This window comes from Canis lupus, chromosome 21, assembly GCF_048164855.1.
Source record: "Canis lupus baileyi chromosome 21, mCanLup2.hap1, whole genome shotgun sequence".
In the NCBI taxonomy this organism is placed as follows: Eukaryota; Metazoa; Chordata; class Mammalia; order Carnivora; family Canidae; genus Canis; species Canis lupus.
This window is the reverse complement of record NC_132858.1, coordinates 47,251,848-47,274,524: the sequence shown is the minus strand read 5'-3', so window position 1 is coordinate 47,274,524 and position 22,677 is coordinate 47,251,848. Positions and strand designations below refer to the sequence as shown.

At 44.8% G+C, this 22,677-nt stretch overlaps 1 protein-coding gene and 1 non-coding gene across 3 annotated transcripts in view; one reads left to right on the top strand and one right to left on the bottom strand.

Annotated features, from left to right (window-relative positions):
• SUGCT (succinyl-CoA:glutarate-CoA transferase) overlaps nt 1-22,677 on the bottom strand; it is a 714,296-nt gene that overhangs the window by 134,813 nt on the left and 556,806 nt on the right. The gene's annotated exons all lie outside the window — the stretch shown is intronic.
• Nucleotides 17,200-17,311, top strand: LOC140613696 (U6 spliceosomal RNA). Its single transcript, XR_012014584.1, has one exon. It is a non-coding gene; the product is annotated as a U6 spliceosomal RNA (small nuclear RNA).

Genomic DNA, 22,677 nt, shown 5'->3' with positions numbered 1-22,677 from the left:
TACCAGACCTTCCCCAGACCCAGCAGCAAGAAAATCCAGGAAAATGAGCAAAGGATTGCGGAACCCTCTAAAATCCCCTCCGAAGTTTAAGGAGAGGGGAGGCCTGCTGATGTCACAGGCCCCACAGGGGACCCCTGCTCTCGGGCTCAGAGACTCGATCCTTCTCTGAGGCTCGGTGTTGAGACATTTGGCCCAACGTCCTTCTCTGCAAGGAGAGCATATAACTGGCAGTTCTAACAAATATAAGAAAAGAAACCAATATACTTCCATTTCCTATGGTCAGTGTTTCTTTACAAGTAAGGGTTGCATACTCAAACCGAGTTTTATACGATCTTCAACTCGTTTTCTCTCTACAGAGGCAATTGGCAGTTTCCCTTCTGCACCGCATTATGCTCTGGGAGGGTTTGTGCAACATCTTACAGCAAATTACGGGGCGGAATCAAGCTACTTACACCATATAATGTGACATATACACTGCTTTCCAGCTCCGCCTGATGAAACACAATATGCTTTATTTGGCTAGAAAATACAGCTGATCTGTTCTTATAAAACTCTTCGTGGCTAAAAGGAGGTCGGTTATATTTTTGATCAGACCTCACTAACCTCCTTCTCTGTTACTACTTCCCCTCAAACAAATAGCATATCCTAAAAGTTGTACAATGATTGTCATCTGGCAACCAGTATGAAAAATAATGGGAAGACTCACGGGTGCATTGTCGCAAATGCCAATTTACCAGGCAAGTAGCCATAGTCTATATAATCGTGATGGATTGAATGTCTGTGTGTCCCCCACCCCCCACCACTGCCCAGAGATTCATAGGTTGAAATCGTAACCCCTGATGTGATGGTCTTTGGAGGTGGGGACTTTGGGAGGGGATTGGGTCATTGAGGGTGGAGCTGAGTGGAATTCGTGCCTCTGTAGGAAGAGCGCAGCTTCCTGTCTCAGCTCCCTCTGCCAGGTGAGGACATCATGAGAACATGGGCATCTGCAGACCTGAAGAGGGGACACCAGATTTGCCAACACCTTCACCTTAGACTTCCAGCCTCCAAGACTATGACGAATACATGTCTGTTGTTCGGGTCCCCCACTCTGTGCTATTTCTGTTGATGGCAGCCCAAACTGACCAAGCCGGTAAAGTAACGGGCAGCGAAGTCAAGGCAATTTTTAAGTGCCAGCTCCTCCATTTGTGACTGGGCCAGGTCGGGTGGGCTTGCTAGGCCTGTTTCCTTGTTTTGGATGTGGGCCTCACTTACAGGGCCACGGTCAGGACTGAACGAGTAAGGATGCAGAGCCTCTGCCAGGGGGTAGACCAGAGCCTCTACACATAGGTAGAGCAGCTCTCCTATTCCATATGTGTCAGGGGATGAGTCACCCCAGGGAAGAGAAGGACATGAGACTGGACGTTGTGCTCAGAGACTTCACAAGCTTACAATCTAGTTGGGGACACCCAGGCACACCCACCCTGGGTGGCTCAGTGGTTGAGCATCTGCCTTCAGCTCAGGGCATGATCACGGGGTCCTGAGATCAAGTCCCTGCATGGAGCCTGCTTCTCCCTCTGCCTGTGTCTCTGCCTCTCTCTGTGTGTCTCTCATGAATAAATTGTTGGGGACGCCCAAAGACATTTTTTTTTTTATTTATGATAGTCACACACACACACACACACACACACACACACACAGAGCAGAGACATAGACAGAGGGAGAAGCAGGCTCCATGCACCGGTAGCCCGACGTGGGAGTCGATCCCGGGTCTCCAGGATCGCGCCCTGGGCCAAAGGCAGGTACCAAACCGCTGCGCCACCCAGGGATCCCCCCAAAGACATTTTAACAGTGATTCAAACGCTCAAATAAAAACAGACTTCACAAACAGTATCAAGTCAAATGAGTTGGATCCACAGGAGGTAGTTAAAGACAGGGGCAATAGTGTTTGGGTTTCCAAAGGATGGGGGGCATGGGGCTTGGGGAGGACGAGAGGAATCGGTATGGCTCCATCAGAAGATTTCACAACAAAATCCAGATGCAGCTTCTCTTCTAAGCATGGAAGCTGAGTTGGTGTTGCCCCCAGAAGAGGGAGCATGCCCCCCTCTCCAGATCAACAGCACAGGGCTCTCCCTGCATTTTTCATCTACTCTGGCTTTCACTGACCAGTGTTCCCTGACCGGCCCTAGTAGGTGTTTGGGATCCTAATCTCTGAAATAGAAGTTTCACCAACCTTGTAACCTAAGTGGACATCAGATGCCTTGGGCAACCACAAATTATGCCCTATCCCTTTCCTTCCACCATTCCCCTGGCAAGAACCCTTCTTCTAACATCTGGGGGGCCGCATTCCACACTCTAAACACAGAGAAACGACAGGCAAACCTGGAGTTTATTTTAGATGGCATCTTGTCAAGTTAAAACTCTTAAAGGAAATTTCCTTGAATTAAGATCCCGGGCAGGGGTGGGAATAATCAAATGATAATAAAACCTCTGATGCACATTTAGGCTGATCTTTCAATAGATTGATGATTATTTGCTAAACTTGTCCACTCAAATGAAATTATCTAGTTTTAGCACCTTCTTTTTTTTTTTTTCTTTTTTTTCCCTGAATTAGTATTTAATGTCAATAGAGAGGTATGTGTGTGTGGTTTTTTTTTTTTTTTCTCTCCTTTTTCTTAGGCATTAGAATTCTCTCTCAAACACACACACATACATACACTCTAATCTCTAATACTTTTAAGCAAGATCTAGAAAACTGAGAATGGGGGAGGAACAGGGTAGAAGAGAAATTCCAAAGAGAAAGACTCTGCAGGTTCAACATTCCAGGCCTCACCCCTCAGAGCCTCTCACTCATCCACTACAAAACAGAGGCTGGGACATATCTCTCCTTCCCACAAATGTGAGGTAGATCATAAGTAATCTGTTCGTAAGACCTGAAGAATAAAAAAAATGCACAAATATCTTGTTTCCATGTAAATAAAAGCAAAATGAAGGATATGCTTGAAGTAATGTATTTCCATCCTGCATCCCATGACACTTTCTGGAATGAGAAAGAAGTGGCACATCTTATAGCTAACAGGCAGAGAATGTTTTATAACCCCGGGGTGGGGTGGGGGGGATAGTTAGGGTAAGGAATGAAAATCTGAACAGAGGAAGACCATCTAAAATTTATCTCTTAGAAAGTTTGCTGAGTGTGGCATAGTGTATACGTATGCCCAACCCTCCTTCAAGAGAATTTCAATAAAGACCTCTATTACTTCCAGTGCTTTCTGGCATAATATTTATGTTTCTTTTGTCTGACAGTGACTTTAAGAGAATCTTTAATATGATACGAGCTGATTTTCAAAGCTGTTCACCCGACGCCTGACGAGTATTCGCACCACCTGGGAACTAGTTAGGATAAATTTTTAGGCCCCACCCCAGACCTGTGTCAGAAATTCTGGGACTGGAGCCCAGCGGCATGGATTTCCAGTAGTCCTCCAAGTGATTCAGATGCACCCTGAGTGTAAGAACTATCCCCTATGGGGAGCAGTCACTACTGAAAAACCTTGTGTGGTAAAGGTTGCTGGCGTCTGCCCCTGCCGACCCCTGGACCAGCTAGCACACCCATCCATTGGTTGCTTCCAATAAGACAGCTGAGGATTTACTTCCATGGCCTTCTCCAGACTTACCCCTGACTGACAGAGATGCCTGGGAAGCCACCCACCCGCCACCCCAGGCCTGGGAATCCGATGACAGATTGGCATAAAGTTGTTAAGTTTAGATCCTTTGAAGGGAAGGACAGCCTCACCCTGTGAGCCTTGTGTGCCCAGCCAAGGTTAGGCTTTACCTAAGACCACATCCCTGGGGAGTCCCTTCCTTCCCTATCTTGCTCTCCTCACTCTCCTTCCAGATTTTTCCTAAAGACTATTCGCTCACTAAATCAGTGCACCCAATCCCTTTCTCACATTCTCCTTTTAAGGAACCAGACAGTGACATTGTTAATAGTTGGGACATATCTGGAGAAATGACTGCAAAGATTTTCTTAGAGCAATGATGGGTGGGAATAGTTGCTGCTTGGTGAGGAAAAGAGTTCCCAAATGTGGGAATTCCCACAGGAGTCTTCTCAAAAGGATATCAGACTCTACTCTGTTTCAGGAAGGTGAAAATCAAGGTTGAAAACTGACGGGCCAGATGACGTCTATTGACCATTCAAATTCTGAAATGTATATATCACAAGTCCTAGTAGTGAATATTACCCAATTTTATTTCTGTTGGATGTATGAAGAGAAAGGGCAAGGAGTCCCAAGAGGGGAAGATACTGACGTTCGCTGACATAAAACAATTCATTCAACACATGTTTGCTGAGCTCCTAAGTGCCAGGCTTGGGGGCTTCCATAGTAAACTCTATAAGCAAAGTCTCTATCCTCAGGGAGCTTCCATCCTGATGAGGGAAACAGGCAAGAAACACAAGAATATGTGTAATCCGATATCAAAGAGTGAGAAACATTTTGAAGAAAAAAAGGAAAACAGGGGAAGGGGATGGAGAGTGATAATGGGATGAGGGCAGGGCGCTCACTGAGGAGGTGATACCTGAGCAGATGATTAAAAGCAGCGAGCAAAATCATGAGACTATCTAGTGCTCTAGACAGAAGAAACAGCAAGTATAAAGCCTCTGGACTAGGACTTGGTAAATGAGTCAGGGGCAGGAGATGAGGCCAGAAGGTCGCCAGGGCCCTGATCACGAAGGGGCTGGTAGGTCATAGTGCAAACAGGATGTGAGGGGAAGCCCTTGGGGCTTCTGAGCAGGCAGTGGCATGACTGGATTTATGTTCTCAAAGCCTATCCTTATAGAGAAGAGACTGTAGGTGGGGCAAGAGAATCAGAGACACAGATAAGAGGATATTGCCATAGACTAGGCAAGAATGAGATGAAGCTAATTAAGGGCTTCCTGGAAAGCTTATTTATCTAGTCATTGACTTCAATCCAGTGAGAGCTCCAAGGGCTCCGTGAGACGTGCACACTCTATGCACTTCTCCTTCCCTCTTGGCTTTATCACAACCTGGAATGGGAAAGAAGGATTTATGAAAGGGTTGAGTCGCAGACATCCAGACCGACTTAGGTATAGACATCATTACTGCACAGAGTACCAAGGAAGCCTTTCAATCCTGGATCCCCACTTTGACACTAGTACTATTATGTTTCATGAAACAGCTCCCTGCTTCCTGTTGTTTTATAAGATACTGTGCAGATCTGGGAAGTTTTACTGAGAACAAACTCTGTTCTCTAAAGCCGCAGTGTAAGTAATATTTTTTTTCCCATTTCATTTTTTTTTCAAAGTGTATAAATAACACTGTTAAACAATACCATAAAAGAAGACATTTGATATCATCTATGCTAACAACTCAAAATTTCTACTTTGTTTTTTGCTCCCAATAAAGTCTATTCTTTGCTAAATTTTTATTGTCGGCAAGTTTTTAAATGCATGGAAAAAAGATTTCAATTCCAATTTATAACCCAAGCAAGTTTTAACATAGGAAGCCAATTCTTTCAAAAGAAACAAAAACCCACCAGAGCTTACTTTGAAACAATATTTAAAGCTTCAATCCACGGAGATTTCGAATACTCCTTTTCTCAGGTGGAATTCAATTTTCCCATTTATAAGCTTGCCGATGTTGGTGGCTGCAGAGTATGTGCCTGTGGTCAGGCGGTTTAGGGAAAATGGGAAGAATGAAGGTGCTGGTTTTAAAATTAAACCTGAATCTTTCACGTGCCTGAAGGATCATATCCAAAAGAAATTGCTTTCCTGGGGACCAAAGGTACTATCTCACCATTCAAAATACAAAGGGCCAGAAGTTTATTTATACCGTCTCCATGATTTGTTTCCCAGATCTGGCTTTCTACAAGCATTTCCTTCAGGAAAACACACACTTTTCCTCCCTCGCAGCCCAATTTCCTGTAGGAGTGCCTCTTTCAAAAATGGTAATCACAGCATCATTCCTCTGTTTTCTAGTGACACGCGCAACACTCCCATTCACACATGCAAAACACCTTTCAAAACAAAATGAGGATAAATCAGAGAAAAGAAAGTAAAAAATTTTTCTTTTTCCCCAAACTGCCCCTCCTTATTAAAAAAAAGAAAAAAAGTAGCTGTTGTTGTATTTTCATAGCTGATACTGGGATTTCCCATCTACACTCTTCATTTAAAAGTTGATTCTTCCTAGTGATAGATGTAGACTTAAATAATCTGAGTCACTGGTGGAGTTTAACTCTACCCAAGGTGATTATAGGATACTCAGGGCTGCTGTTGGAACATGCCAGCGCTCTTGTGTTCCAAGGTGAAGGTGGCAATGAGGGTGGGGAGTGCTTCAGTTGTCAGAGCTGTGAGACGACTGCAGTCTCTGTGATGACTCCTTTAAGGAAAGGATCTGCTCTTTTGCCCTAAGTGAGGGTCTTTGGGGTTGTGTCCACAAAAGGAAGAAGGCGGTGGGGGGTGGGCGGGCGGGGGCAGCTGAGTTACACAGTCTTGCTTCCTGAACACAAAATTATCATACAAAACTATCTTGTAAACTCCTGGCAATGCTGTGATTTCCTCTAGATTAAGACTTAGGAAGGTCCCTAGAGACAGCTACCCAATGGAGGTGGTCTTGGGAGGAAGGCTAGTTGACCCTATCCCAGAGCAGCCTCTAGAAAGCTGCTGAGTGGACGTTATTGCCAGCAGAAGCCACTGCCATGACAATACCACTCATGAAGGAAAGAGGATGTTCCCACTTCTTGATTGCTATGCATTGAATATTTGTGTCTTCCCCAAATTCATATGTCAAAACCAACCTCCATTGTGATGGCATTTGCAGATGTGGCCTTTGGGAGGTGACTTTGGGAGGTGATTCATGGTCTTACAAAAGGTGCCAGAGAGCTCCTTTTCCTTTCTGCCCTGGGAGGACACAGCAAGAAGATGGTAGTCTGTGAACCAAGAAGTGGGCTCTCACCAGACACTGAATCTGCTGGCACTTTGGTGTTGGACTTCTTAGCTGCCAGAATTGTGGAAAATTTATCTTGTTTATGAGCCACCTAGTTTATGGTATTTTTTTTTAATAGCAGCCTCAACAGAATGAGACACTGGTCATCAGCTTTGTACTCAAATCTTATAATGATGCCATTTCCTCAATTCTAAGAGTCTATCACACTGACTTTTCTTTCTTTTTTTTTTTAAGATTTATTTATTTATTTATGACAGACAGAGAGAGAGAGAAAGAGGCAGGGACACAGGCAGAGGGAGAAGCAGGCTCCAAGCTGGGAGCCTGACGTGGGACTCGATCCCGGAACTCCAGGATCGCGCCCTGGGCCAAAGACAGGCGCTAAACCACTGTGTCACCTGGGGATCCCCACATTGACTTTTCAAGAGGGGATAAGAAATACCATCATGATTGAAGGCACACACTAATATAAATAAAGATAATATATTTGCCATAGAATAAAGGATATGTTATATAATTAGAAATGATAACGATCATAAAAATACTAGACTATGTTGAGCCTTTCCTAGGCTGTACATTTAAATGTATTATTTCATTTATTCTCATAAAAAGTCACAGCCCTCTGAGATAGATCTAATTTTCCTCATTTTCAGATGAGGAAATTAAGGCTGAAGACAAATAAAGAAAATTAAGGAAAATGATGGAACCTGGAGTTTTAGGACTCTGATCTCACATCCAAGGCCCTCTGATTTTCTGAGCAGTAGTGCTGTGAAAGGGAGCTACCAATGAGTACAGCCTTCCCCATTGTCCCAGAAGGACCCAGGGATAAATTTTAAGGGAAAAGGCAATAATTTCACACCAAGACCCTGCTGTAGGCTCTGTTGTTTCTGATGGCATAACAATCCAATCCACTGCTGCTGAGACCCAAGTTTCAGTAGGTAATGTGGTGAACCAGAGGGAAGAAGTGGCTCTGGGGCCTGAAAGATGTGGGCTTTGTAATCATGTAGTACAGGAACCGAAGGGTGAAATTTCTCATCAGTGTCAACGCGGTGACTTGTCAAATAGATGGTGCCGGGAAAATTGGAAATTAGAAAATAGATCCTTTCCCTCTCAAACATCAAACTAAATTCCAGATAAACCGAAAGTTGGAATAAAAATGAAAATGTAAAGATCTTCATGGGGATAGAATAGTGCTGTATCTTGATCACGGTGATCATCACATGCATCTACACATGTGATAAAATGGCTTAGAATGAGGCATACCCATTGCACTGCTGTCCATTTCCTGATTTTGATAGTGTGCTATAATTATCTAAGGCACAGTCACTGGGGGAAACTGGGTGAAGGGTACATAAGACTTCTCTACTATTTCTGCAACTTCCTGCGAATCTATAATTACATCAAAATAAAAAGTAAAAATAAAATTTGGGCACCTGGGTGACTCAGTTGGTTAAGCATCTGCCTTCAGCTCAAGTCATGATCCCAGGGTCCTGAAATCAAGTCTGGCATCTGTCTCGCTGCTCAACAGGGAGTCTACTCCTCCCTCTACCCCTCCCCCTGCTTGTGCTCTTTCTCTCTTTCTCAAATAAGTGAAATTTTTTTTTTTAAAGAAAACTTTCCTTAAAAAAAAAGTAAAAATAAAATTTAAATATAATCATAAAAGAAATAGAATATAGTAAAACTGAATAGCTGAACATGGCATGGCCAAAGAGGTATCCAATTTTTGAAAAATGATAAATTTAACCACCCATAAGTGAAACATTTCTAGTGTCCAAAAATACAAAATTGAAAGGCAGACACCCAGATGTTTTCCACATATATGACAAATGAGGGTTAGTTAATTCAGTATCCTTTATATATTGGTTAAATTGTGGACTCTGGTTGAAAGAGCCCGAATCCTGGGATTAAAAATCATGACTCTATCACTTGATAGCATGTGACTCAGAAAGTTACCTTCACTGAGCTTCAACTTTACCATCTGCGAGATAAGGATGGTGCTTCCTCAATGAGCTGGTGTGAAGATTAAAAGAGTCACTAAGGAAATAGTATCTGGAGCATAGTAACACATGCAGTATTAGCTAAGTTAGTCATTGTTTCTGATAATTGATACCATTCAATACAAAAAAAAAAAAAAGAGATAAATCCCTCTGTGATTCCAGACTCTCAGCTATTCAGGATCTGGCTGGGATAAACTCATTCTTGAGAACTCTGGACAGATCGGCCTGATATAATGATATCCTCATGCTAAGTCAGGCCCGGACATTCATCCTGACAGCTGACAAGCTGCGCTAAGCAGGCCTTTACCCTTGTGGTCACCTTTGAGTGAGCTAGAATTCCCTGCTCTCTTCAACACGTCTACCTCTGTGGTTATCCATCCCGCTTCTCATCTAAGGGAGCTTCAAGTCCACTGTAACTAGGTAATGGGATGTTGGTAAGAGCCCCTCATGCTGGTAACCAGTGTTGTCATCTGTGCTCTCCCATGCAATATCTCTGTTAATCCTCACGGCGTCCTTGTTGGGTAGGTATGACTATCTCTATTTAGTGAAGAGAAGTCAGTGAGTGCCCAAGATCACACAGGTGGCAAGTAGTAGCACCTCATTGCAAAACCAGTTCTTCTGAATCAAAAGCCTGGTCATTTCCTGACTGGTGGGATCCCCTTGGACTCACATTATAAGCACCAAGCCCAAGCTGAGATTTCCAATAAGGATCTATAGGGCTCCACATTTTTCTAATGTGGAGTGTTGGACAACTTTGTTGACTCTTGACTGTTTTCTTCCTGATTGTTGTCAGCGTTCCAAATAGAAGTATTTGCCATGCAAGTCTTGCCTGGGCAAGTCAACTGCTGCTATAGTTAGACCACACTCTAGTGCTTTCTGTGTTCTATAAGATGCTTTAGAGCTCTGTCTCTCCCAGTAGATTGGAGGCTCATGGAATACAGGGAGCACATGTTGTCATTAGTTTGTATCCACTGAAAACAACTAGTACAGTGGACTATAACTGTAGATTGTTGGCCTCCTGATCTGGAACAATGCTTGAAAAGGCAGACTTGGTCCATGTTTCTGTTTGAGAAGCTTTTGTGTAGATGAATGACCTCCTGGATTATGAGTATAGAGACCTGGATTATCAGTTACCTGGGTACCAAGGAGGAGAAAGAGTATTTGCTCTGTTGCTAGCTCTTGGAGCTAAGAGTGGAATTCTCATCATCCTCATAAAATCATTATCCAGGGTGATCTTGGGCAAGTGATTAAACTATACTAGGGTCTCTTTCCCCACATTATGGAAGGAACTTACCATTTTTCAGGAAATCTACTCTGCAAGATAGCACCTCCAATCCTTCCAATCTCCAAAGACACTTGAGTATTTACAGAGAGTTAGGGCTCAGATTTGGTGTGGGCAACTGCCAGCACTCATGGAGAGGGTAGATACAGATAGGCATACATGTTCATTCTCTCTCTCTTTCTCTCTGTGTGCCCCCATCTTGCATATTTCTCTTTTTTATAATACTCTATGTAGATATTACTTCGATGTTTTCCCTTGGAGTCACAAAAGAGGGCAGGAATGATAGAATGGCTTTGTTAGGTGTATGGAAAAAAAAAAATTGCCTCTAGCCAGAATCTTTTTGCACACCGTATGGGCTGGCTTGAGAGCAGCATGGTCTTTGACCGTAACACATTCCATGCTTAGCTCTGGTTTACAGGTGAGGGCCCCACAGGATAAGGAATTGGCCCAGGTAAAGCCATTTCAGTGATCTTTTACAGTGCTGGGAACCCCACGTGGGTGCTTGTAGGGCATTAATAAAAACACCTTGCTCGACAGTCGTCTTGACCCTGAAAACACGGAGTCCTCATGTTGATAGATGACCGTGAAACTGCAAGTAGCTTTACAGTAGGTTGACCCCCAAAAGCAAAGAAGGTTAAAGTGAGGTGGACTCAGTGCCTTTAAAAATACACATAAATCTAATGTACCAACAGCATGTGCTCCAGACGGCAATGCTGAGCACACGGGGGAGGAAAAGCAGACAGATGCCTACAGCCCAAAAAGCTGAGAAGGTAATTTGTGGCTTTTGGAGGTAGTGAATAATGATTTAACGTGGTTTTCTCCACTTTGATGGTTTTACAGAAAAGTCACATGAAAACGTGTTTTCCACTCTATTATTTCCCTCACCTGAAACAGTGCCAAGTCCCTTTCACGTTGGGAAAAATATCTCAACAGAATCAACAGTCGGAAGCTGGATTTTAAATTTCTTCTAAACTTGCTCTGCAGCCTGCCTGCCCATCCAGGGAAACAGTAAAGGCGCGAGAGCAATCCGGTCATTGATAATTATCTCTCTACTGCCACCTAGACAATCCGAGGGAGACCTGGCTGCCTTCAGAGGGCCCTGCCTCCCGCAGAAGGCTCGGGCTTCTGGTGGCGGTGAGGGTTATTTTGGGAAGCCAGTGCTTGGCTGGGTTTACATAAAGGGCTGATGACAAAGTGAGAATCACATCCTGTGATGATGTAACCCAGGTGGGTCTTACAGTCGTCTGAGTCTCTGAGGCATTTCCAGCGCTTCGCCTTGACAAGCGTGGGTCAGCGAGGGGTCCTAAGAGTGGCCCAGAGGGGTACCGGGGCCTCCAGGCCTGAGGCTGAGCTTTTAGAACCTGCCTCTCTTTAACTTGCTGTGTGGCTCCAGCCAGTACTTGAACTCCTACTTAAACTCCTACAAGTCCATTTCCTCCCCTGAAAGGCAGCGGGGAGGCCCCCACTCGCCCACGACACAGAACTTCTTGGTGGAACTGTGGCAAGATGGCACAGCATGGTCCGCTTCCCCAACTGGGCTGGGCCTTCTCAACAGTGACGAGGAAAATCACTCACTACCCAATGCAGCTGCTGGGATGAAATCCGGTCGAAAGGAGATCTGAGATGCACCTTCCCTCTGTGCCCAAATGGTTTGGGAGCTCTGAGCAATCCATCCCTGTATATATACCTCGGTTTCCTCAAAAAACATCCTGTCATCTTCCAGATAATCATCCGGCAAATCCTATGCCCAGGGCCAACGTACAATGACTTCTCCGGACACCTGCCTTTCCAGAGGCAGGCAGCAGTCAGGGCCCGCGAGCAGCCCAGTGGGGCCGTGGGAGCCGCCGGCTGCCCTGCCCAGGCCGTGCTGGGCCCTTGGGCACCCAGTGCCCGTCACAGATGGCCCAGGCCGCCCGGGCCTCCGGGTGCTGCCGCGGTGGGTGAGCTCAGCCTTCCGGGGGGCCGGCCTGGCCGAGACTGGGGTGCCCCGCCACACTCACTTCCTAGAGCACAAGTTCAGCCAAAGCCACATTAAAAGATGGTTGCTTCACGTTGGCAGAACTTTTCAGGAGGCACCAAATGAGGGTGCGTGGGAGGGGGAGTGGGCAACAGTGTCAGAACATGACGAAGCCGAACAAACGTTTCCTGTCCTCACATTTAAAATCTCCGATGGGGGTGGAAGGCAGCCTCAGAGGCCCGGGGCTTTCCTGAAGCAACTATAAAAGGAAGGAATGATAAAAGGAGCCAGGGCTGGAGCAGGCTACTACCAGCCAGACCAGAGGGGGGACGGGGGGGCGGGGGGGTGGGGGGGTGGGGGAGAACTTTCCCTCCCAGGCCCGACCCTTGATTGCAATCTTCAGGCCGGGGTTGCTGCAGGAAGCTTTTTCGAGGGGATGTGAGCAGCTTTGGTTTGGTTTCTCTGGTGGCTCTCTTCTCAGTGACTGGCTGCAGGTGACCAGACCTAGTCTTCACAAGTTCCCACTGTAGATACACTGCAGAAGTCGGACAGCAAACAGAGGCATCTTTGTGCATCCCCCCCACCTCCTGGGTGGTATCCCACAAAATGTATTACCTGCCCAGGAAGTAGCCCCTACTACCTGATGCATTGCCCTTGAAGTCAGGAAAAGCATCTACTGGGACCGGGGCTGTAACTCAGATATAAGACCATCGACACAGTCGGTACCCAGGTTTCTTTCATGTGATTTCTGAGACAAGGCAAAGTCTTAGAGCCTTCCCTCTGACATCTGTCCATTTCCAGCCGCAACAAAAATAGGGACTCACCGATCTGAAGCAGAACAAATGGAAAACTCTTCAAAAATCCCAGATAGCATGATTGGCCTATTTCCATCAGCCTTCCAAGTTACTCAAACTACAATAGCCTATTGGGGATGCTTCCCATGATGGATTCTCCCTGAGTAGATTCAATGCTTAGGTCTCACATTTCTTGACCACTTAACTCCTGCAATGTCAGATCCCGTGCAGCCAAGGCCTGAAAGACCCATCCCCTAAGGAAAAGAGAGGTTCTCCTGAATGTGTTCAGAGTCCCCAGGCCAAAGATGGGACCGGCGATGTGAGAGCAGAGCCGTGTAGCTAATGGCCATGCACTGTGTCATGTAAGACGCAGAGTGTAAGGCAGGCTTTCAAGAGGTTCACGCATCTCAGAGGCCCAGGGATTGTGTTTGACTCATATAGTTTAGAATTCTTTCACCCACACTTATCAGTGGCATCATCTGCTTTGTCCTTGTTCTACCCTCCCCTAGAAATTGAGAGACACATGCAGCTGCCTACAGCAACCACAGAGATTTCTCCAATAAAGGAAAGTCCACTGAAAAGGGGGAAAAAATATTTCAGAAAGGCTCCAAGGGATGCCTGGGTGGCTCAGTGGTTGAGCATCTGCCTTTGGCTCAGATCGTGATCCCAGGGTTCTGGATCGAGTCCCGTGTCAGGCTCCCTGCATGAGCCTGCTTCTCCCTCTGCCTGTGTCTCTGTCTCTCTCTGTGTGTCTCATGAATAATTAAACAAAACCTTAAAAAAGGAAGAAAGAAGAAGGAAAGAAAGAAAGAAAGAAAGAAAGAAAGAAAGAAAGAAAGAAAGAAGGAAAGAAAGAAAGAAAGAAAGAAAGAAAGAAAGAAAGAAAGAAAAAGAAAGAAAGAAAGAAAAGAGAGAGAGAGAAAGAAAAAGAAAGAAAAAAGGTTCTGAGTTTCAGTGGCTTGGGGGTTAAATCAAATAATCCGGGTTCCAATTCTGATTCTGCTAACAATTAAATAATGAAATACACACTTTACAGATTTCAAGTTCTTTAACATTAGGTAATTTGTTTGACCTTCATAACAAACCTCTGAGCGAGGAGAGGAAACTTTGTCATCCCTAATGTGCAGATGAGCCAGCCAAGTCTGAGGTCTGCATAACCTGCCAAAGGTCCCATTTCTATATCGGCTGAGCTGTTGTCACGGTACATGGCCTGAGCTCCCTGTCTCCCCAAGTCATGACCTCTCTTACCTGAACACACATGCCTACTCACTCTCCCCCCGTGCTCCCCTTAACAGCTGCTCTTAGCACAAGATAAGCTCCTCCCTGTAACTTGTCACTCATCTTAGTGACCCTCAAGGCCAGAAACTTCCTGGAGGACAAGGAGCATGTGAGGCCCATCTTGGATGGCTTGAGGACACGGCACTGCATCCATCTTGCATACAGCACGCGCTCCGAAAATATTTGGCAAGTTAAACCAAACTGAATCAATCTGGGCACCTGGGTGGCTCACGGGTGGAGCATCTGCCTTCAGCTCAGGGGGTGATCTAGGGTCCCGGGATCAAGTCCCACATCAGGCTTCCTGCAGGGAGTCTGCTGCTCCCTCTGCCTGTGTCTCTGCCTCTCTCTCTGTGTTTCTCATGAATAAATAAATAAAATCTTAAAAAAAAAAAAAAACCTGAATCAATCTGATAAAATTGCAAAATAGGTAAATCTTAGCATTGCCCTTCATTCCATAACCCCTGGTTCTCAACCTCAACTCCTGCCTGTCAAAACCTATACTCCCAGATCACTCAAACACATAAACTGTCTGATTGATAGGAACTTAAAATGTTTTATGTCACTGCAGGTAATACTTGAACCCAGTGGATGTGGCTCTAATTAATTTCAGGCACAGCCAGAAAGTCTGGGATAACTTGGGAGTGTCAGGGCCTTCCCAGCAGTCCAGAAATCACATTTAGAACTTCCTGGAACTTCAGCCTGTACAGAAATCACAGGCATTCACAGTCACCCACCTTGGTTTTCCTCATCTATGAGTTGAAAAGCATGAGTCATAAACTGTTGGAAGTATTTTTAACTCACCAATTATTTGGATAGTAAAATGTAATGCTTCAACCCTAACTGAATGCTAGGGACAATCTTAGCAACCAATTAGACAAAGTTGACTTTGAAACCAAAGAACAAGTCCAAGAGAAAAAGAGTAAGCTATTTAAAAAGATAATGTTGATATCCTGATAGGTATAACTCCAAGCACCTGTGAACGTGCCGTGCAAACAATCAGGTGCCATTGCTTCTTCCTCTTCCGTGCGGACCGTGTGAGGAGGCCTGCCCCGGTGGAGGCTGCAGCCTGAGTACCTCTTGGCCCTGAGCCTGCACTCTGCTTACAGGTGGACCCGTGCTAAGGCGTCTATACTCTGGAAGATTCTGGAGCCTCACATCAGGGGTGAGCCCAACCCCTCGCCTTTGCTGTTTGCACTCTGAGCCACTAAGCTGCCCCTGCCATCTCCCTGTCCCTGGCAGCTCGAACAGCCTCAGCTCAGGCCACCTGAACCCGCAGGACTCACTCAACGGACATGGCCTCTCCCTCTCCCGTGGCCTCTAGGCCCTGATGCCACCCTGCCCCGGCTATGCTGACCACTGGTTCCCCATTACGCTCTCTGCCCATCCCCAAAACTTGCTCATGCTGCGCTTTGCCTTGAATGCCCACCCCAGGAACTCCCACCTGCCCTTCAAGACTCAGCTCATGTGACCTGGGAAGTCTTGCCTGAGTGCCAGGTTGAGTTTTAGAATCCCTTCCTCAAGCACAACGTTAATGACTGCATAGTAATTCGTGTTCACATCTCTACTTGTGGCCTCAGAGTTCTGACAAATGTCTGGCACTTGTGAGAACTGAGGAAAGAGCGTGCTGACCAGCTAAACAAATGGATCTACTGCAATGAGGTGCAGTCCTACCCATCACCTCAGACCCTAGCAAAAAAAGGCCAAAAGTGCTTTGAGATGTTCCTCAGAGCCTAGCACAGTGCCTGGTGCAGGTTACCAGTTATTAAGTAACACTGGACCACATCATTCTTCCCTTGACCAATCTCTATTCATTTAGCCATCATGTCTTGACTATCTACTACATACACGCATCCACCAGGCATTATGGAAGAAATAACCAGCTAAACTGAGGAGCCAGAGGGGTCTAGAGTCAAGAGGAGTAACAGATTCATAAACAGAGGAGAGTCGTCCGGGTCTGAGTGCACGGCCAGCTGCTCTTTGTAGGGGAAACAGGGAAGACTTAGCCATGGAGATGAGTGTTGAGGCAGATCTTAACTGATGAGCACACGGATATACTTTTCTTGAGCTTGTTTAGCTGTGTATGTGTGCCCGTGTGTGTGTTTTGGTTCTGTGCTACTACTATCCACAGAATACCCTGGTATGGAGATTTATGCAAATGCTAATTACACACTAATTACACACTATAATCTAAAACTCTCCTTGGTTATTTTCTGCCAACACAACATCCTCTTGCACATCTCTAACTTTTTAGCTGTTCCTTGGATGACAGTGGTTTTAACATTCCGCAGACCCTGGTTTACCATCCCTGAACTGCTTCCTCTCCTGAGTCCTGTTAATCTCTCATGTTTATTACCAGTTATTCAGCTGCAGTCATCGTGAACAGTAGCGTGTTCTCCCCCACAGTAATAAATATTCATGTGTTTATGAAGTAACAAAGACAATGTAGCTGAGCATGAAGAGTTGATGTCAACAGCCAGGACTGAATGAAACACAACATTCAGTCGATTAGCATTCCCACGTCTTCCTGGAGGCTTAATTGTTTCAGACAGGAGGCTGGAGCTCGGAGGTTGGAAGTTTTGATAATGACTACAGGATGGGAAGGAAAACAAAAGATACAATTGGCTAGCCATGGCTCTGGGTGTCATTTCTGTTTCACAACAGCGTGTGAGGAAGAAACCTTTTCACATTGTTTAATTTATCCCTTGGAGATTGGGATGGTCCACGAGTCCAAACAGGAGATACAGCCTGGACGGTGAGAAGCGGAGCCCCGCTAGGAATTGAGGGGCTGTCTGCAATGGGGACTCCTAGTTTGAACTTGTATTCAAATGCACTCGATGCACCTATTGGCTCGGCGACAGCTACTGTAATGACACAAATATATATTTCTTTTTCCACGATTCCTGTCCGGTGGTGTCTAAGAAGCAATGCAAAGTTACTCTAGGAGTGCTTTGAAATAGTATTTGCTTCAGAGGTACGTATACTAAAATTGGAACAGTTCAGAGATTAGTGTGGCCCCTGGGCAAGAATGGCATGCAAATGTGAAAACAATCTCGGGGTTCTTTTTTTTTTTTTTTTTTTTTTTAGAGTGCTTCGAAATATTAACAGGTATTTGCTGGACATGGGCTCCTGCAGGTGTGCATACAGTACACTAAGCAAATGCCCATGAAGATGTATGATGTCAGACAGAAAAGAGAGAAGAAAGAGGATGGCTGCGTGGAGTCGTGGACGAGCACTTTGTACTCGGAAGAGCGCTTAGAGACCCAGCTCTGCCACTTACCAGCCAGGAGACCTTAGAAAGCTGCTCAACCTCTCCAGGCCTGTCTCAGCATCTCCTTGATGCAGGGCTTCTTAACTGGGGGCGATTTTGTGTGGGCTGCTCAATGCAGATGGCAATTTCGACCCCCACCTCCACCCCCAGCAACACCTCCCAAGTACTCATCTCATGTCCAATGCCGACTTTAATCTTTCCTGAAACCGAGGCTTCTGTCATAAAACAAAGGAGGTGGTCAGCACAAAGGTATCTGACTTTCCGACCAAAGCCACCAAATGACCAGGTGACCCAGTGGTATCAGACTTGTCTAATTTCCCTCCGAAAATGTCTCCAGGCATGCTGTCCCGATTCACCCTGCTACTTCTCGAGGCAAGGTGCTAATTTTATCTTAGAAAGGGCAGCACCATTTCTGAGGCAGTGACACTTTCTAAAAAGAGAAATCTGGCCACTGATGGCAAAAATCGTTTTATGTCCTTTTTGTCTTGTTTGTTCAGCAAGACCAAAAGAGGACAGATTCCCATCTTTTCTCGTTGACTTCACCAAGGGCAGGGTTCTGTTTAGAAATCAGGAAGAACAATGTGGAAATTGTTCACTAACAATGTGGATCATTTTCAGACAATCCCCAGAAAATCTGGGATAAGTTAGGTGGAAGAGAGATAGATGACAGTATGTGGAAAACTTTATTTATGAATGTTAATAAAATTTCTATTGCAAAGGAAATACTAGAGACAAAACCTAAAAGCCCTACATTGAGAATGAAGCTTATTCCAGCCTGACTCTGAGAAGCAAACAAGCCAAGACCGATTCATTAAGTGCCAAGTTCAAGGGAGGGATGGCAGGCTAGAGCTACAGCTGGAGAAGTTCCCCTCCTCGGGGTTTTGCCAAGAGCCTGCTCATATGCTTTGCAAACCATGATAGATATGGGAGGGCAGACCTGACATCCTTGCTGAGCTTTCTCCGCGTCAGCGCTCTGCAGCATGGAAAGAAGTTGGTAGGTTTGAGATGAAAGGTAATCTTCCTCATTCACACTTGGGACCTTTGACAGAAATCTTCAAAATGGAAAACAAAAATGGCAGCCGGTCAACATCAAGATTCCAATTTTTACAACATCTGGAGGTGGCTGTTGAAGACAATGGCTGATACAACCCGGATGGACGGGTGCTTATGGGAGTATGCACCCCCAAGAAACATCCAGGTATGTGTCGGTTATACCGTGGAAAATGACATCTTTAATTTGTTTGAGCTGTGGGAATGTTTTCAAAAAGTGTGGTGAGAACAAGGCAGACCCAAGTTTTTGTGGCGGCTTGATATGCTGACTCCTATTTTCCACAGGTCGGAATGATATTGTCCTAAAACAGCAACTGAAAAGTATACCAACTCCTTAGATCCTTCCAGATCGTGGAAAGAGTAATATTTTAACCGCATATAGTAACTAGGATTTGAGAGGAAGTGAGTTTCCGTTAAAGTGTCATCGAGGTAAGATGAAATTTTCAAAATTGTAATACCAAGGAGTATGCTGGACATCAGGCTCCAGAAAAAAAGCCAGGCTCTCTAAAAAGTTGGCTAATCTTTATTCCAGGATTATATCTTCCAGAACATGTGCCCAAACGCTTTAAACTCAATGAGAGTCAGTATAGCATGGGAGCAAAACAGTGTGACCTTTGCAGGCCAAAGGTCTGGGTTCAGATCTCAGCTCTGATACTTGTGTGACTTTGGGAAACGTATTCCTCAGCTTCCTCCTCTGTTACATGGACATAATTATGGTACCCGCCTCATGGTATCAAACGGTGAATGAGTGAATACTTGTGAAGAACTTGAAAGAACAGTGCCTGAAATATTTTAAGCCTACCCTCAATTCTGGCTCTCCTTCTCTGATGGCATCCTCACACAGACCTTGTGAGGCAAGCGCTATCCATCATTTTCAGCTCGCACATGGGAAGGTGAGGATTTAATAGGTAAGTGAACTTGCTCAAGAATGGACAGTTCATCAATGGTGGAGACAGTACTTGGAATCACCTATTCTCAGGCCAAAGCCCAAGCTCCACTATGTAATGTATTTGAGAACGTGACTGTGGGGAGGAAGAGTTGGTCTTTCCTAATGAAGAAAATAAAACAGTTGCGAGGACAGGGGTTAAAAAACTCTCCATGACCCCCTAAGGTGCATTCGCAATTCCATTCCTCTCCCCAGAGCACTTAGAAGAGGGGTGATAGGGTGTGATTACAAATATGACCACTATCAAAACTCTCCTGACCTCAGCTTATGCAGGTCACTTCCTTAACACTTGGCCCCAAAGCATGACTATTTGAAAGCCTTCCTCCTTCCTCTTTCCCAACAGCCTTCCCAAAGATGTACACTTATCGCCACCTAGTCTGTGACTGGTAGCATTTTATCCAATGAGTCAACTCATCCGTTGACTTCTGGAAGGCAAAGAGGCCTGGCAAGTTCTCTCAGGATTTTTTTTTAATAAAGATTTTATTTATTTATTTGAAAGAGAGAGAGAGAGAGAGAAAGCATGGGTTGGGGGGGAGGAACAGAGGGAGGAGAAGCAGACTCCCTGCTGAGCAGGGAGCCCAACTTGGAGCTCCATTCCAGGACACTGGGATCACAACCTGAGCCTAAGGCAGATGCTTAACCACCTGGGTCACCCAGGTGCCCCTCTCTCAAGATTTCAAAAGGAAGGTTATTGTTGGTGCCTGAGCCCTATCCATACCCATCTTTCTCCTGGGACCCTCCCTCCTGTGCCACTACCCCTGCCAGTAATTGAGGCTCTGAATTGTTCTTGGGTCAGTAAAAGTGTGTGCAACATCCACCAATTTCATGGCTCTGTTTTTTCTTTTTTTTTTTTTTTTGTCCAGTATCCCCTCGTTCAAAGACACCTCTTGCATTCTCAGTAGCTGTACCATGGAAGCCTGGAAAACCAGGACCTTCAAGCTTTCCAATGCATTCTGTTGCTGTTCTTTCTAGACCTGGAATACCTTCTTCTTTTCCCTATCCTGCTCCCCAGCTGTTTGCTCTGTTAACCCAAAAAACTCCTACCCCTCCTTTTAGGGGAAGGCAGATGTCACACTTCATTGCAGCTCTCCTAGTCCACAGGAACATCTGTGTCCCCTTGCAAGGCAACACTGTTACCTTCTTTGCATTCTTCAATCTCTCCTAATCCTATTGCATTTAGCACACTGAATCATAATCTTTCTCTGTTCAGTACCTAATATACTCTTGAGATGTAATAGCCACTCAACAGGGCTTATTGAGAAAAACCATTGGGCGAATTGCCATGGGCGAAGCAGAGCTGGTGTAGTGAGAATGAGTATAATTTTTGGTATCAGAGAGATCTAGGTTCAAATTCTGGTTTGGTCACCTCCTAGCTATGTGACCATATGCAAGACCCTTATAAACCTTTGTTTCTTCATCTGTGAAACAGACAGTATTGTTAGAAGAAGCAAATGAGAAAGGAGTATAAACATCTTTGCTACATGGTGCACATCTGACAAATTTTTGTGTCGCTCTTAAATTTTGCACACATTTTCTTCTCTTTATATTCCTCCTCTCCTCTTCGACCCACACACTATTTCTTCTTAGAGCAGAGGAATGTAGCTGTTGAAAGTTTGGATAAAAGTGAATTATAATGACAGGTTTTAGGAGAATCCCTTCAAGCAGAGTCTAAGAGAGGGAGATAACCATTTGACTTGAATGCCACAAACCTGATACCAAATGGGACCTTAGTGTGGAGATGGCCGTAGGATTTTTTTTTAAAAGATTTTATTGATTTCTTAGAGAGAGAGAGAGAGAGAGAGACCGAGCACAAAAGTGGGGAGGGACAGAGGGAGATGGAGAAGCAGACTTCTCACTCAGCAGGGAGCCCAGTGCAGGGCTCAATCCCAGGACCCCAGGATCATGACCTGAGCCAAAGACAGACACTTAACTGACTGAGCCACCCAGGTGCCCCTGGGTGTAGGATCTTAAGCCAATGGACTTTAATATTACTGGGCCCACCGAAAAAGTCATCACCATTATGGTGTAGATATAGCAGGCTATCTTGGTTTGGCTCCATTAAAATTTTAATATGTCTAACATGATTGTTCTGATTCCACTCTCACCAGAAAGCTGGGCCTGCCTTCTGGGGAGAATTATGGATGATGTTGATTTTGACTCTTTCCAGACCCCTATGGCTGTGATATTTCACAATCAGGAAACAGCATGGCTTCTGATTATGATCTGGCTGTCAGAAGAAAACTTCTGGTCTTATTTCAGTAAGTCGCTCAAGTAAATTAATCAGTTTTTTGGAGTCTACCACAAACTCACATTCATTTTATCTTACATGAGGCAATGCTGATCGACCGAAACATAAACGTGATTTCTGGCATCCTCAAGGACAGGTCCAGGTCACCCCAAGACTTCATTTAGCTTTGTTTCCTGACCCCCACATTCCTACAGATTTCATCAGTATTCTTTGAGATCCTCAGTTCTCTAATAATAGGCAGTTCGAATCTCAGTTTTTCCTAAGTCCTCCTCTTCGACCTCCAAGAAAAAAATCAGAGAGCCAAATGCAAAAGGCCTAAGTATATTCCATCTTGATGGACTATTGTCTTTGCCGTTGGAGGAGAAACAGGCCTTGTCAGTGACTTTTGGTCACAATCTTAGGTCCTCCTAAAGATTCCAGCTTAAACGTGTGTATGGATGAATCTCTCTTATTAGTTCATTGATGTGACTTACAGTAAGACCTATGAAAATGTAGCATTTCAATAATTAATGTGTAACTTAATTAGTCAGAGGGAAGAAATCAGCACTTAAGAACAATAATATTTGATTTATGGAGCATATTTAAAGGAGACTGAATAGAAAAGCTAAAGTCTGCAACATTTTGTTTTAAACTCTCTTTTGAACAGAAGTCAGCTCACATCACAAAAATGGTCTTGTTCATACATATAATGATACTGTAAATACAAGTTTTAAAAAGAGCTTTAAGGTAACAGTCGCAGACAACCAAATTGTAACCATTATGTTTACCATCTTGGCCCATGTCCCAAGCTCCACATGTTTTTGGCATAGTTGGGTTTTTTTTTTTTTTTAACTCAACAGTAAGGGCTCAAATATGAAGATTCCCTATTTCAAATGCATAAGAGAACAAATCCATTTATCTAAATATGAATTTGAAACTCTTT